The sequence below is a fragment of the Phacochoerus africanus genome, chromosome 13 (assembly GCF_016906955.1).
Source record: "Phacochoerus africanus isolate WHEZ1 chromosome 13, ROS_Pafr_v1, whole genome shotgun sequence".
Lineage (NCBI taxonomy): Eukaryota > Metazoa > Chordata > Mammalia > Artiodactyla > Suidae > Phacochoerus > Phacochoerus africanus.
The window spans coordinates 6058850-6072797 of record NC_062556.1 but is presented as its reverse complement, the minus strand read 5'-3'; the positions used below and the strand labels follow the sequence as shown (position 1 = coordinate 6072797).

The window sequence follows — 13948 nt, the reverse complement described above, 5'->3', positions numbered from 1 at the left end:
TCCCGAGACCCAGGCCCTGGCAACCATTCAGCTATTTTGTCTCTACGAATCTGCCTCTCTATTCTGGACATTTGACAGAAATGGAACCGCACATTATGTGACCTTTTATGACAGGCTTCTTCCACTTAAAATGTTTCCAAAGTGCATGCACGCTGTACTACGAGTCAGCACCGCATTCCTATTTACAAGTGAACTCCATGAATGAATCCTGTGTCATTGTATGAAGAGGCCCCATTTCATTCATTCATCAGTGGATAGACATCCGGATTGCTTCCCATTTGGGGCTTGTACACATTGGTGTACAAGCTTTTAGATGGAGGTCTCTTCAACTCCCTTGGAGATATGCTGAGGAATGGGATGGCTGGGTTATATAGTAACTCTAGGTTTATAATTAGAGTCAGCAATTTTCCAAAGCGGCTGCACCATTTCCCAGTCCCACCAGCAATGTTTCAGGGGTTCTAATCTTCCCCAACACTTGGTGTTGTCTGGGTTTTTTACGCCTGCCATCTCAGTGGGTGTGTAGTGATGGCTCACTGGGCTTCTGATTTGTATCTCCCCTGATACCTAACCCTAACCACCTTTTCATAGTTTGTCTGTCATTAGCGTATCTTTTTGGGAGAAATATCCACTTGAAACCCTTGCCCAATTTTTTTTGGTCAGGTTGGGTTTTTTTTTAATGATTTTTATTTTTTCCATTATAGCTGGCTTAGAGTGTTCTTGTCAATTTCCCACTGTACAGCAAAGTGACCCGGTCACACATACATATATCCTCCATCCTGCTCCATCACAAGTGACTCAATAGTTCCCAGGGCCACACAGCAGGCTCTCATTGCTTATCCACTCCAATGCTAAGGTTGGCATCTATTAACCCCAGGTTCCCAGTCCATCCCACGCCCTCCCCCTTGGCAACCACAAGTCTGATCTCCAATTCCATGAGTTTCTTTTCTGTCCTTGCCCAATTTTTAATTGGTTTATCTGTCTTTATATTATGGAGTTGCAACCATTCTAGATATACTTGGGATACAAGTTCTTATTAAGCATAATTTGTAAAAAATGTGCTCCCCTTCTGTAGGCTTTTTCTTGAAGATATTCTCTAAAACACAAAAGTTTTTAATTTTCATGAAGCGCAACTTAAATGTTTTCTTTCGTCACTTACGCTTTTCATTTTACATCTCAGAAATCACTGTCTGATCCAAGATCGTGAAAAGTTGCTTCTTTTTCTTCTACAAGTCTGTTTTAGCTTTTACATTCAAATCAATGATCCATTTTGAATTAATTTTTGTGTACAGTGTGAATATTCAACTTCATTCTTTCACCTATGGATATCCAGTTATCACAGCACTATTTGGCTTTTTTATTGTTTTTTGTTTGTTTGTTTGTTTGGGCCTTTTAGGGCTGAACCTATGGTATATGGAAGTTCCCAGGCTAGGGGTCAAATTGGAGATGCAGATGCCGGCCTATTCCACAGCCACAGCAATGTGGGCTCTAAGCTGCATCTGCGACCTACACCACAGCTCGTGGCAATGCCGGATCCATGACCCACTGAGCAAGGCCAGGGATCAAACCTGCATCCTCATGGATACTAGTCACATTCATTGCTGCTGAGCCACAACGGGGACGCCCCAGCACCATTTGTAAAAGACTAGTGTTTCTCCTTTGAATTGTTTTATCACCCTTGTTGAAAAATCAATGATCGTAAATATAAGGGTTCGTTACGGGACTCTCAATTTCACATCTCTGATCTACACAAAGTTATACCAGCATCCCATGATCTTTATCCCTGTAGCTTTGTAGTAACTTCTGAAATCAGGAAGTGTGAGTCCTTCAACTTGGTTCTGCTTTTTCAGGATTACTTGGACTATCCGGGTCCCTTGCATTTCCATGCGAATTTCAGGATCAGTTTGTCAAATTCTGCCAAAAGGGCAGCTGGGAATACATTGAGTCGTGGGTCACTTAGGCTACTGAAATCGCCAACTATTACTACTGGAGTTTCTATTTCTCCTTTCAATGATGTCAGTTTTCACGTATTTTGGGGGAACTGTGGTTAGATGCACATATGTTTGTAATTGTTACGTCTTGCTAATGGACTGAGCCCTTCATCAATACAGAATGGCCTTCTTTGTCTCCTGTGATAATCCCTTACTTAAAATTTATTTTGTCTGATATTAGTACGGTCACTACCAGATCTCTTCTGGTTACTATCTGCGTGGTATATCTTCTCCCGTCCTTTTACTTCCAAACTATTTCTGTTTGAATATGAAATGGGTCTGTTGTAGACAGAACATAGTCAGATCATATTTAATTCACTCTGCCAGCTTCTACCCTTTTATGGGTGTGTTTAATCCATTAACATTGAAAGTAGTTACCGATAGGATTTACATTTGCCCTTTTACTGTGTTTTCTGTATGTCGTATGTCTCTGTTCCCTTTTCTCCATCACTGCTTTCTTTTGTGTTAAATACATATCTTTGCGTACCATTTTAAGCTTTTGTTCTTTTATACTTTTTGGTTATTTTCTTCGTGGTTTATACTGCCTTGACATTCACACAATAGTTCATTTTACTGGTACTCTATATTTTTTGTCCATGGATTGAGTTACTGTCTACTATTCTTTTATTACAACCTGAAGGATCCCCTTGGATACTTCTTCCAGGGCAGGTCTGTTAGTGACCAACTCTCTCTGTTTTTATTTTCCTGAGATGTCTTAATTTTTTCTTCTATGTTGAAGGACAGTTTTACTGGATACAGAAATCTTAATTGGATGGTTGTTCTTTCAGCACTTTGAAAAAACCAGCTACTGGCTTCCATGATTTCTGATGAGAAGTCAGATGTTAATCTTATTGAGGAGCCCTCGTACCTAATAATTCATTTCCTTCTTGCCGCTTTCTTTGCTTTGGCTTTCAACAGCTGAACTGGGTGTAGACCATTTATCCCGGCATAGGGACCATCTTGGAGGTGCAAGTTAAAGTTTTACATTAAATTGGGCAATTTAGTGGCCATTGTTTCTTCAAGTATCCTTTCTCTCTCTTTTCTCCTTCCATGACGCATGTCTTGGTACTCCGGACAAATAAAGTTCTGTTCGTTTTTCTTTATTCATTTGGCTGTTCTGCAAGCTGTATAATTTCAACTGACCTACTTGCAAGTTCACTGATTCTTTCTTCTGCAATTCCAAGCTGTTGCTGAGGCCCTTTAGAGATTTATTTTTTTCATTTCAGTTATTGTACGTTTCAACTCCAGAATTTCTACTTCGTCTTCTTTAAATAATTTTTCTCTCTTTATTTATATTCTCTATTTAGTGAGACATTCTCATATTTTAATTCTTTAGTCACAACTTCCTTTCATTCTTTGAAACATTTATAATTGCTGACCTAAAACATGTGTCTCCTAAGTCCAATATCTAGACTTTCTCAGGGACATTTTTAATTGTTTTTTTCCCTTGTGAATGACTTTCTTGTTTCTTTTTGTGTTCCAATTGTGTGTTGAAACTGGATTTTAAATAAGATGGCAACTCTAGAAATCAGAATCCACCACCCCAACCAAAGGTTTGTTGTTGCTGCCATTTGCTTTTATTGTTCCCAACACTGTCCATTTCCTGGACTAATTCTATAAAGTCCATTTTCTCTATCATGCGCAGCCACTTAACTCTCTACCCAATTTGTTTCAGTGGTCAGCTAATGATGGGATAGAGATTTCCTTAAATGCTTTGAACCAATATGTCTCACAGCCTTTGCTGTGAGCTCTGGGTGTGTATTGACACAAGCTCTCTATGCTCTGATAGACAGTTTACAACTCTGCATGTTCTTACTGCTGTCAGCTGGAGATGAGAGACTAAGTCCTCCTCAAGTCTTACCTGGCTATGTGCACCTGGGCCTTCTAGATTCTAAGGAATATGTCAAAGCTTTTCAAAGCCCTCTACGGAGATCTCTTTTCCCAATTAGGCCTTTTAAGTTTTTAGGTTAACCTCTTGTTAACCCCAACTAGAGTAACCACCTGGGGAAGCTGTGTGGTTAAGCGGTCAATTACCACTGACTATTTTTAAGAAGTGCCCTAAGGCTGTTTACATGGAATGAGTTCCAAGTCAGGAGCAATCAAAACGAGCTCTGAAACAGAGCTTTTCAGGGAGCCGCTAAGCAGATCATACGGTGACAATTTTCTGGGAATGTGGCATTTGGAGAACTCAGAATCTGCCCTGTCCCCTCTGGTAGCTTTTAGCTTTCAAGGCTACTGTGGTGCTGGGAAGGGGTAATGGGAATAAATTTAAAGGCCACGAAGGTCACTGTTCTTACCACAGTTCAGTCTTTTTTCTTGTACAAACACCCCTTGCGTTGCTGCGAGTCTTTGATCAATTTCCAGTGCTCGAAAGTAGTTTATTTTGACAATTTTCGCCTCATTCAGTGAAATTTTGTTCTCATTGTTGTTTCAGAAAAGAGAATTTACAGAATGCTCTTACTCCAACATTCCAGAGGTGGTTCCAAGATAAATGATATTTTTAAAACATAAAAATTAATGCAAAAAAATCCCTGAACAAAATATTAAATTTCAAATTAGAACATGATCTGTAACAGTGTCACGCTACATTATATTGGAGCCTGACACAAAAGGAAAAATCAAAAACTGATCCTGCCTTTCTAAAAAGCTGATACTTTGTTCATGAATTTTGCATTACTTTTTATTTTTTAAACCATATTAATATATTATTAATTTTGCATTACTTTTATTTTTTAAACCGTATTAATATATTACTTATTTATGTTGCTTAGTTTCTTAACACCTCCTTAAATTCTGTGCCTGAAGAATTTAGGCAACTTCCTTGCTAGTCTCTTTCTAGTCCCGACCCTGGAGAAGGGTGATTTTCAGACCACATCTCTGCTTCGTTCTTTTAACTCCCCAAACTGAGAAATTAGTTCTAAATCACATTTATATTCTATTACAATATCTTGTCAAAATGATAATTCTAAAATCCGGCAGAAAAACATTCAGTATAAAGGTTTGGTGTAGAGCACAAATTAGTTATAATAAACAGAATTCTTAGTGCTAGCAGAGGCACATCAGGCCACTCCAGTCTAAAACTCATTACTAGTCACCAGTTAAACGAATATAAAATGTTTAAAGAAATACTTGACAGAGTCTTTAGGAAATCAAATGCAATATCTGGCATGTCTGCTATACACCCTTCCCGAGATACTATGCAGCACTAATAGAAAATACATCAAACTTAAAAATATCCATTTCAACCCACATCATTCTGCTGCACGATTTCAGTTCTCACATTGGCTGCTTCTGCAAATAAACTGATAGAAATATAAGAATTAGAGACAAAAATACGTTTGGCTTAATACGTGGCAACATTTCCAACCTGAGAAGACAATTATTCGTGTGTAAAGAAAGACGGCCTGTCTTCAAAAGCTATTTTGAGTGAGTAATCTTAAACAGCTTAGCACAGATAATTAATTCTGGGTGATTTGAGATGACTCCTCTTCCACTGTCATTTAGCAGAGATAGTGCTCACACGAAGTTTTTAGATTAGTACTTTGCAGTAAGTCTGGTGAAGCGTGGAAATCTAACTTCCCTATTAAGTGTTCATTACTTGCTTCTGCTATTTTATCGCCATTGCTTGTAATCCATGGCTCCCTATTCCAGGCTTTGTCCACGCCACTTTTAAAAAGCACTTAAAATCACTATATCAATATTAGCCTGTTTCTGGACAAATTTATTTGCCTTATTACAGGCTTCATGGAAGCTAATACACTATGTTGGCTTTTCATTTCTGCAGGTAAGTCGAAGTTCCCAAAGTCAACAACCACCTGTCATGAGTATGCGCTTAGCTCTCGGCGCATCCACTGCTGGCTCACCATTAATGACCATGTGCACACACCACTTTGTTTTTCTAAGAGAGCTGAACCTGCCGGTTCAATGGGGCTACAGGTGCCCAAAGGGTGGCGAGACTCATAAGGAGACGTCTTGAAGGGTCACACGATCTATTCTCTATGGGACAGAGGAAACACATCTACCTGAAGAACAATACTCAATCTTATGTTTAAAAAAAAAAAAATCACTCAACAGATTGAGTGAACAATCTCTTCTTCTACCTAAACTGTCAATAAGGAGTTCCCACCGGGGCTCAGCGGTAACGAACCCAACTAGTATCCATGAGGACACAGGTTCAATCTCTGGCCTTGCTCAGTGGGTTAAGGATCCAGCATAGCTGTGAGCTGTGGCTGTGGTGTAGACCAGCAGCCACAGCTCTGATTTGACCCCTAGCCTGGGAACTTCCATGTGCCGCAGGTATGGCCCTAAAAAGACAATAAATAAATAAATACATACATACATACATAAAGTTCATGTTAAAAAAATAAACTGTTAATAAAACATGAAATAGAAATAAGAAAAGAAACCAAAGTAACAATTCTTTACAGATGATGATTGTCTATCTAGAAAATTCAAGAAAAAGAGCCAAAAAAAGGTTAGAATGGATAAGAATTTCAAAAGCGCCCAGTTACATGATTACATCTTAAAACCAACAGTTTCCTGTATGTAAATTACTGGATATACATACGCCACAGCCTGAATGTCTGCATCCTCCCCAAATTCCTATGTTGAAAACCTAACGCCCAAGGTGATGGTAATTAGGAGGCGAGCCCTTTGGGAGGTGACGGGGTCTTGAGGGCAGAACCCTCATGAATGAGAGTAGTACCTGAACAAAAAAGGCCCAGAGAGCTTCTTGCTTGCCCCTTCCACCAAGCGAGGACAGAGCAAAAAGGGGCCATGTATGAACCAAGACGTAGGGCCCTTAACCAAATCTGCTGGCACCATGATCCTGGGCTTCTCAGCCTCCAGAAAGATGAGAACAGATTCCTGATGTACATTGTTATAACATCCTAAAGGGACCAAGACAATATAACGTAACCATTATGCATAATATCTATAACTGGTTGTCTGCATAACAACAGCCAATTAAAAGAGGAGAGTATAAAACACCCAGGAATAACTTTAAATCCCCATTTTCCAAACATGACTGGGCATGTGGAAGAAGCCTGAAAACTGAGAGACCGCACAAAGCAATGAGAGGCACACAGAAGGGGCAAGAATGCCAATCTCCTGTGCATGCCACCTTCCGAATGCCACCTGCCAATCTCCTGTGCATGCCACCTTCCGAATGCCACCTGCCAATCTCCTATATATGCCGCCTCCCTAATGCCACCTGCCAATCTCCTGTGCATGCCACCTCCCTAATGCCACCTGTCTACGTGCTCATTCAGGCTTCTATTATTCTCCTACCTTCCAGCAAACAATCCAAAGAAACTTCATCTATAAGGAAGGTCCCTATGGCTGTGTCAGAGGCAGAAATGGTTAGAGGCTAACGGCTTGAGGAAGCAAACAGCTATGTATCCTCTCCCAGACCCGTCCTCCCATGTACCCCGCAAGGCTAGGTCTTTCTCCAGCAGAGAGTTCCTGGCTGCTGCTCTCCACTGGCTTCTCACCTTCTCCGGAGGGATCCATGACCACCTGCTGCCAGGTCCACACACATGTTTTCTCTTCTTTCTTTTTTTTTTGTCCTTTTCAGGCCCACATCCACAGCACATGGAAGTTCACCAGCTAAGGGTTGAATCAGAGCTGCACTGGCCGGCCTATACCACAGCCAAGGGAACGCCTGCAGCAATGCCAGATCCTTGAGCCACTGAGTGAGGCCAGGGATCAAAGTGACATCCTCATGGATACTAGCGACATTCTTAACCGCTGAGCCACAAAGGGAACTCCCCCACACCTGTTCTCTGGTTGGTACACACAGGATGGCCACCGAGCAAACAGGAGCCTTGTCAGCCAATGAGCAATTTCCCTTCCTCAAATGGGAACCAACCCAGGCACCTTTAGGCCACGGGGCTCTCTGGGGCTCAGTTTCACCTCAGGGGTTGCTCTGGGTTCTTCACATTTTGACATTCCCCGAAAAAGAGCAGCATGGTTCCCACATCAGCATCCTTTATTCGTCACAGTTCTATCTGTTCCTAGGAGACTTCAGGGAATCGAGCCTGAAAGAAGGCTTTGCTGCTGGCCCCTTTCCTACAATAAGCAACAGGAACCATCAACAAAGACATCCAACCACCGCCACCACCCCCGCCTGGCCCGGCCCCCACTACTCCTGGTTTATGTAACGGTCTGGACTGGGTTCCAGAAGCCCTGAGAGGCCCTGAGCTGTACCTGATCCCAAGCCAACACATAAGGCCCAAGAGAAACACCATCACTCACAGATACAACCTCATGCTCCTGGAAAGGAGGGTCCAGGGTACGTCCAAGAAACCAGCACAAAAGAACGAGAGGGGTGGGCTGCTGCTGAAGAGAAGCACCGGCCTTTAGCCTGCCTGCAGCGCCAGGGCCCCCACTGCCCCTCTGCCTGAGGGCTCTGCACTGGCTGCTCCCCACTGGGGAGGTGGCCCCCCAAGACATCCGCGTGGCTCACTCTTCATCTTCTTCGGGGCTCTGCTCGGCAAGGAGGCCGTCCCAGTTCTGCAGGACACAGCCACACTCATTCCGCACCCTTATCAAAGGGACAGAGAAAATATTATAACTGTAAATTGGCCTACTGAATTCTTAATAAGAGGGAAGTCAGGGGCATATCCTCAGGGGTTGGCTGGAACAGGAGTGAAATCCTTTTGGAAGCCTTGAGCTTTTCCAAACAGGAACTTAAGGGGAACGGGGTCCTCCAGGGCATGGCCTCAGGCCGCTGGAAGCCATGTTAGCGTTTTCTCACGTCTCTCAGTGTGTGTATGCATTTGTGAGGTGGGGAGTGGGGAGGGGCAAAACATTGTGTTGAAAGTTGCAGTTCTTATAGGACAGGACTGAGGCCTAGTCAAGCAGAGGGGTCAGCGGGGCCTGACTAAAGTCTGGTCAAGGGGAGTGTATTCATGGATGGATGGGTGGGTGGATGGATGGATGGATGGATGGGTAGGTGGGTGAATGAATGGGTGGGTGGATGGATGGATGGATAGGTGGGTGAATGAATGGATGGGTGGATGGATGGATGGATGGATAGATGGATAGGTGGGTGGATGAATGGCTGGGTAGGCGGGTGGATAAATGAGTGAGTTGATGGGAGGATGGATGAATGGATGGTTGGATGGGTAGATGTATATATAAGTGGTGGATGAATGGGTGGGTGGATGGATGGATAGATTGGTAGGTGGATGGATGGGTGGGTAGGTGCTTGGATGGATGGATGGGTGCATAGATGGATGAGTCAATGGATGGATAGATGGATGGATGGGTGACTGGAGAGTGGTGGAGGGGTTAGAAGGGTTGGTGGAAAAGGGGTCAAGATGGTAAGATCTGAAGCATCCAAATTCAGATATGAAGTAGAAATAACACCAAAGAAAAAGGCAAAGGCTCCACTCTTTTCAACAACCTCCTCTCCAACATTCCTGTGGCGGACATAATAAGGCTCCCATTTACTCATAAAACTGCTAATGGGAACGAGTCAATAGTTCATCCTAGCCCTTCCCAGCCTGCAGGATATTTTCTGGGCCTGAGTTTGCTCCCTGTTTAGTATTCACATTAAAGACGGATCCTAAGGAGTTTACAGGAAGGTCTCCTATGGAGCTGATGCTATCTGTTCCCATTAACTTTTTATTAATGAAGCATCTTTTGGTGGTTCCCTCTTTTTCCTTTCTTCTTTGCAGCTTTAACCCACTTTCCTCCCTTCACCGCCCCCGTCCCAGCCTCTCCACCTCCAGCTCACACTCGGATCCAAAAAAGTCCCCGTTTGTGTGAGATCACAAGGCAGAGCTGGTTCTCCAGGTAACCACCTGATTCCAGCAGCTCCACGCAGCCCTGGGTTAGAGCAATTTGCATTTGCTCCGCAGCTCAACTACAACGTTGGCCAGATTTCTTTTTCTGTCTTTTCATAGGACGTTAAAATAAGATAAAGCATTCTTTAAAGTTAACGTTTGAACATAATTAGAAGACACGGCACATCCAGGGTTTGTGGAGTCTTATGTGTGTATGATGGGAAGTGGGAGGGGGGGAAGCGGGTCTTCCTTCTTTAAAAAAGAATCCAAAATTACAAATACAAACTTCTCTGGCTGCAGGAGCAATTGCCAATGGCTCTCCCGGGGGACTTGAACGAAGCTGGAGTGAGGGGCCCTGAAGCTTAAGATTCATTAGCTTCCCAGTCAATCCGCCTCTGCTGGGAGATATAAAAGACCAGCGAGGTTTATACCCGCAGCATTAAAATCTCTAGAAAACCGCTAAGCATAACCGTCTTCTATTACATCAATCCTCTAGATGCTATTCTTATCTCCCTTTCACAAACCTCCACCCCTGCTGTTCCCTCTAATTTGGCAGCAGCAATTCATTATAAAAGTCCATGTGCTGGGCTGGGGTTGTGCATCTTCCCCTGTTCTGGCTTCAACAACCCGGTACTGTGTCCATTATGTAAGAGCCAAAACAGGGACTTTAATGGAATACAAAAAGCAGAGTCGTAGTTCTTACATAACCCTTCACAAACCAGCCATAAGATCCGCCCCCAGATCTGGATATTTGGAATTACATAAGGTAGACAGAAAACACTCATTCAGCAGCTAGGTTTATTTCCGACCTTAAAGACAATAAAAGCTTTCTGCACTTAACCTGCTGCTCTGTATTAACACAGGCGAGCTCTGAATTTGACGGAGGAGACTATCTTCACTAAGACACAATCACCTTCGCACGTAAACCTAAAGAAAGACCCTGACGCCACTGCTCAACTCCACGGCTACCGCTGCACAAAGCAGTGTCCCACTTAGGATTCCCTGACAGAGTCTCCACGGAAGCATGGTCCTCAGTAAACATCAACTCAGGACGATGGGTTGTTTTTTGGGGTTTTTTTGATTTTTGGCAGGTTAAAAAAAAAAAAATCAAGAAAAATATTTCAACAAAATACAAAAGTGTCCGATGCTATAATTCAACACATCTCCTTTCCAACACCATTTTTCTCTCTCCATATTTCTAACCACTCATTTTGTACTTAAACCACAGCTCAGGTGGAGCCACACCTCAGGCTATAAAGGCACAAAATTCAAAGAAAGAGTGCTATCCAGCGGGTCTCCCCCCCCACCCATCAGTATCACAAGGAAGCTTTCAACGTTGCTAAGGTCAGATGTCACCAAAACGAATTAGACTCGTGGGGAGGGAGTCACAAAAGGACATTCTCGGACCTCGGTATATCTGTTATTTCTACTTCTGTCTTATTCTTTCCTGGAAAAAAAAAAAAAACAACCATAAATATGAGCAGAGGTTTAAAGGGTGGAGGGATCTTGAATAACTGGCAGTCCGTAATTACTAAGTTTCCATCAGCTGTAAAAATAAAGTCATTCACTAGTTTACAAGCCATAAAGGGTGTCTGTGGGATCTTTTTTATTACCATCCATAAGTAAAGAATTTTCACCAAGTTTCTTAATAGCCTCTACGAAACCTATTTTATTTTTCCAATGTTTGACAACTCGACCCAATGAGTTCAGAGAAAGGCCCTATATTATCCTAAAGAATATGCTTTATTGTCTTCAAGTAAAGTTTTGGCTAAAGCAAAAATTATGACTTATGACTCTGACTTATCTTCAGCCTCTCTTCTTAGATGCTCTGGTAATCACTTTCATAACTTCACCGATGAACACATATTTTTAAAAAGCACTTATATAACAGAGCGTACAGGCGCCTCTGGTATCCTGCCAAGAGCACTTCTTTCCGTGTTTGTATTTAAAATAGAATGGTAGTAACATCACTTGTGTGCCTGAAATTCCTTCTGTGCACAGGCTCAGAATGAAAAAAAAAAAAAAAAAAGCGGGGGGGGGGGGGATGTAGCAAACCATTTCACTGCTTTACCATTATAAAGCTCAAAGGAACTAGCACATGCATACTATATTAAGACGAAGACGCAGAACAAATTATCCAAAGCTGGGGGTGTGTGGGGAGGCGGGGGAAAGGATTCGGTTCCACTAACCTCCAGCCCTTCTGAATCAGAGGCTGTTTAACCTGGCAGCAAGCGACGGTGCCAAACGAGCTGCAACACCTCAGCCTGAGCAGGATGTAGGCAGGAGGGAGTGAGTGCTGCGGTGGCAGAAAAGCCAGAGCGAGCCCCCGCTCCGGTCTCTCCCCAACTCCGCGCGGGTTCCCAGAAGGCAGGCACCGGAGCCCGGGCCGACCCGACGGTACAGAAGAGGATTCGCTCACCTGGGTGGGCAAGAGCCGAGAGAGATGGCCAGGCTGCCACCACTGCCCTTAAAGAGCCCCTCATCCCGGACCAGGCTGCCACACGCCGCCGCCGCCGCCGCCGCCTCCAGCTCGAGTTTTCTATTTGGCGACGGGTCTAGACTCTGCCCACCGGCCAAGGAGGTCCGCCAAAGGGGTGGCTCCAAACTTGCCGCGAGGAGCCAGCCGAGGCGGCGCAGGTGTTGGAGGCGGGGACGCCCCCGCGCCCAGCGCCGGCCCGCCCGCCGGGTCCCGCCGCCCGCCCACGCCCGCCCGCGCCCCTCGCTCACCTCGCGTCGGCACCGCCCAGGCCGCCGCCCCCGCTCGGAGCGCGCCGTGGCCGCTGACGGGGACCTCCGACCGGACGCCCAGGCGCCCCCCCGGATGATGCAGCGGCCGCTCCTCCGGCCGCCTCGCCCGGACAAAGAGAAGCCGCGGGGCGGGCGGCGGCCAAGCCCGGGCCTCGGAGCGCGCCGCGCAGCCCGCGCAGCCCGCGCGCCTCGCTCGCGAGGTGCGGGCGGCGGTGACAGCGGCCGGGCGGCGAGCGGGCCCGCGCGGGAGGGCGGCGCGGGGCGGAGAGGCGCGCACCCCCTCCCGGCCGCCCCGAGACGCACACGCCGGGGCCCGCGCCCCGCGGCCCGCAGCCCCGCCGGGGAGCCGCTGCGCCCTCTGCCGGCCGCGGGGCCGCCCTGCGCGCGCCGTCCCGCTCCGGCTCCGGGCGGGCAGCCCCCACCGCGCCACCGAGGCCCGGAGCCTGCCGGCGACCCCAGCGAGGTGGCCGGGGCTGCAGGGCAGGGGGCTTCGAGGAGCAGGACCTGCGGTCTTCCTCTGAGGGAGAAGACGGAACGGCTTCGAATGAGGGGGCAGCAGCACGAGTTTGGGCTCAGCACGGGGAACCTCGAGGGCAGTGGGATTCCCGAGGCACGAGGAGCCCGAAATGATTCTCTAGAAAGGTTTGGGGGAAAGGCAGGCTTTTCTTTCTAGAATCGGGTTTAGTTCTATATTTAATAAGCTCCACTTGTGCCTAACACTGGCCGAGGGGTTCTAGAGAGCCTCTCGGTAATAAATGTATTAACCACTTCCCAAAGAAACGCTCCCAGGGAGGCTTGAAAAGGCAGGCGAGGGCTGAGACCTGCTGCTGCCTCTGGTTCATACAGCAACGCAATAAACATTATAAAATGGAATCTCTGGTGCTGGTGGTCGCACTATTTAGGTGTTGGGGGTTTTTTAAGAGTAGCGGGGTCTCTCTTTCCAGATCACCATGTTAAACAATGTTTTACACCAGTTCATGTCTGGAAACACTGCTGGACCACCAGGCAAAGGGAAATCATGAAACGGTACCTTTTTCTGCACACCACTGTCTTTTCAAATGATTCTAACAGCTCTCCCTTCTCCTCTGGAAGAATCTAGGGCAGATTTCATAGCTTTTCCTGTCACTTTCCAGTGCTAATAAACAGTCGGATTCTTTGGTATTAAAAAGTCCCATCCAGTCCAAATCAAAACTTCGGTCCCGTTTCCCGCTCTCGCCTCCCACCGGCTCCTCGGGAAACCCAAGCTCAGAAGCCTTCGAGGCCTTTCCCTTCCTGGCTCCACATCCTGGGCCGGCTCGGTGCAGACTGGCTCCTCCAGGGTGGTGGGTGGGGAACCCGTCCTGCCCGGGCTCTGGTCCTGGCTTCGGGTCAGCTTCTCTGCGGGTGTCTCTGCGGTGTCACGTGACCTGGCGGGCCGAGCCT

General features: G+C 45.9%; 1 protein-coding gene across 3 annotated transcripts in view; it reads right to left on the bottom strand.

Moving 5' to 3' along the window:
* The window catches only part of MTUS2 (microtubule associated scaffold protein 2), a 478717-nt gene extending 466078 nt beyond the window's left edge, over positions 1-12639 (bottom strand). For 2 of the 3 annotated variants that reach the window (XM_047755832.1, XM_047755833.1), the window contains exon 1: positions 12506-12639. The gene's annotated coding sequence lies outside the window, so the exon portion shown is untranslated. Of the gene's footprint in view, positions 1-12197; positions 12445-12505 lie in introns of those variants that run through there. The other variant, XM_047755831.1, reaches the window with a different exon arrangement.
* Between the last annotated feature and the right edge of the window lie 1309 nt (positions 12640-13948).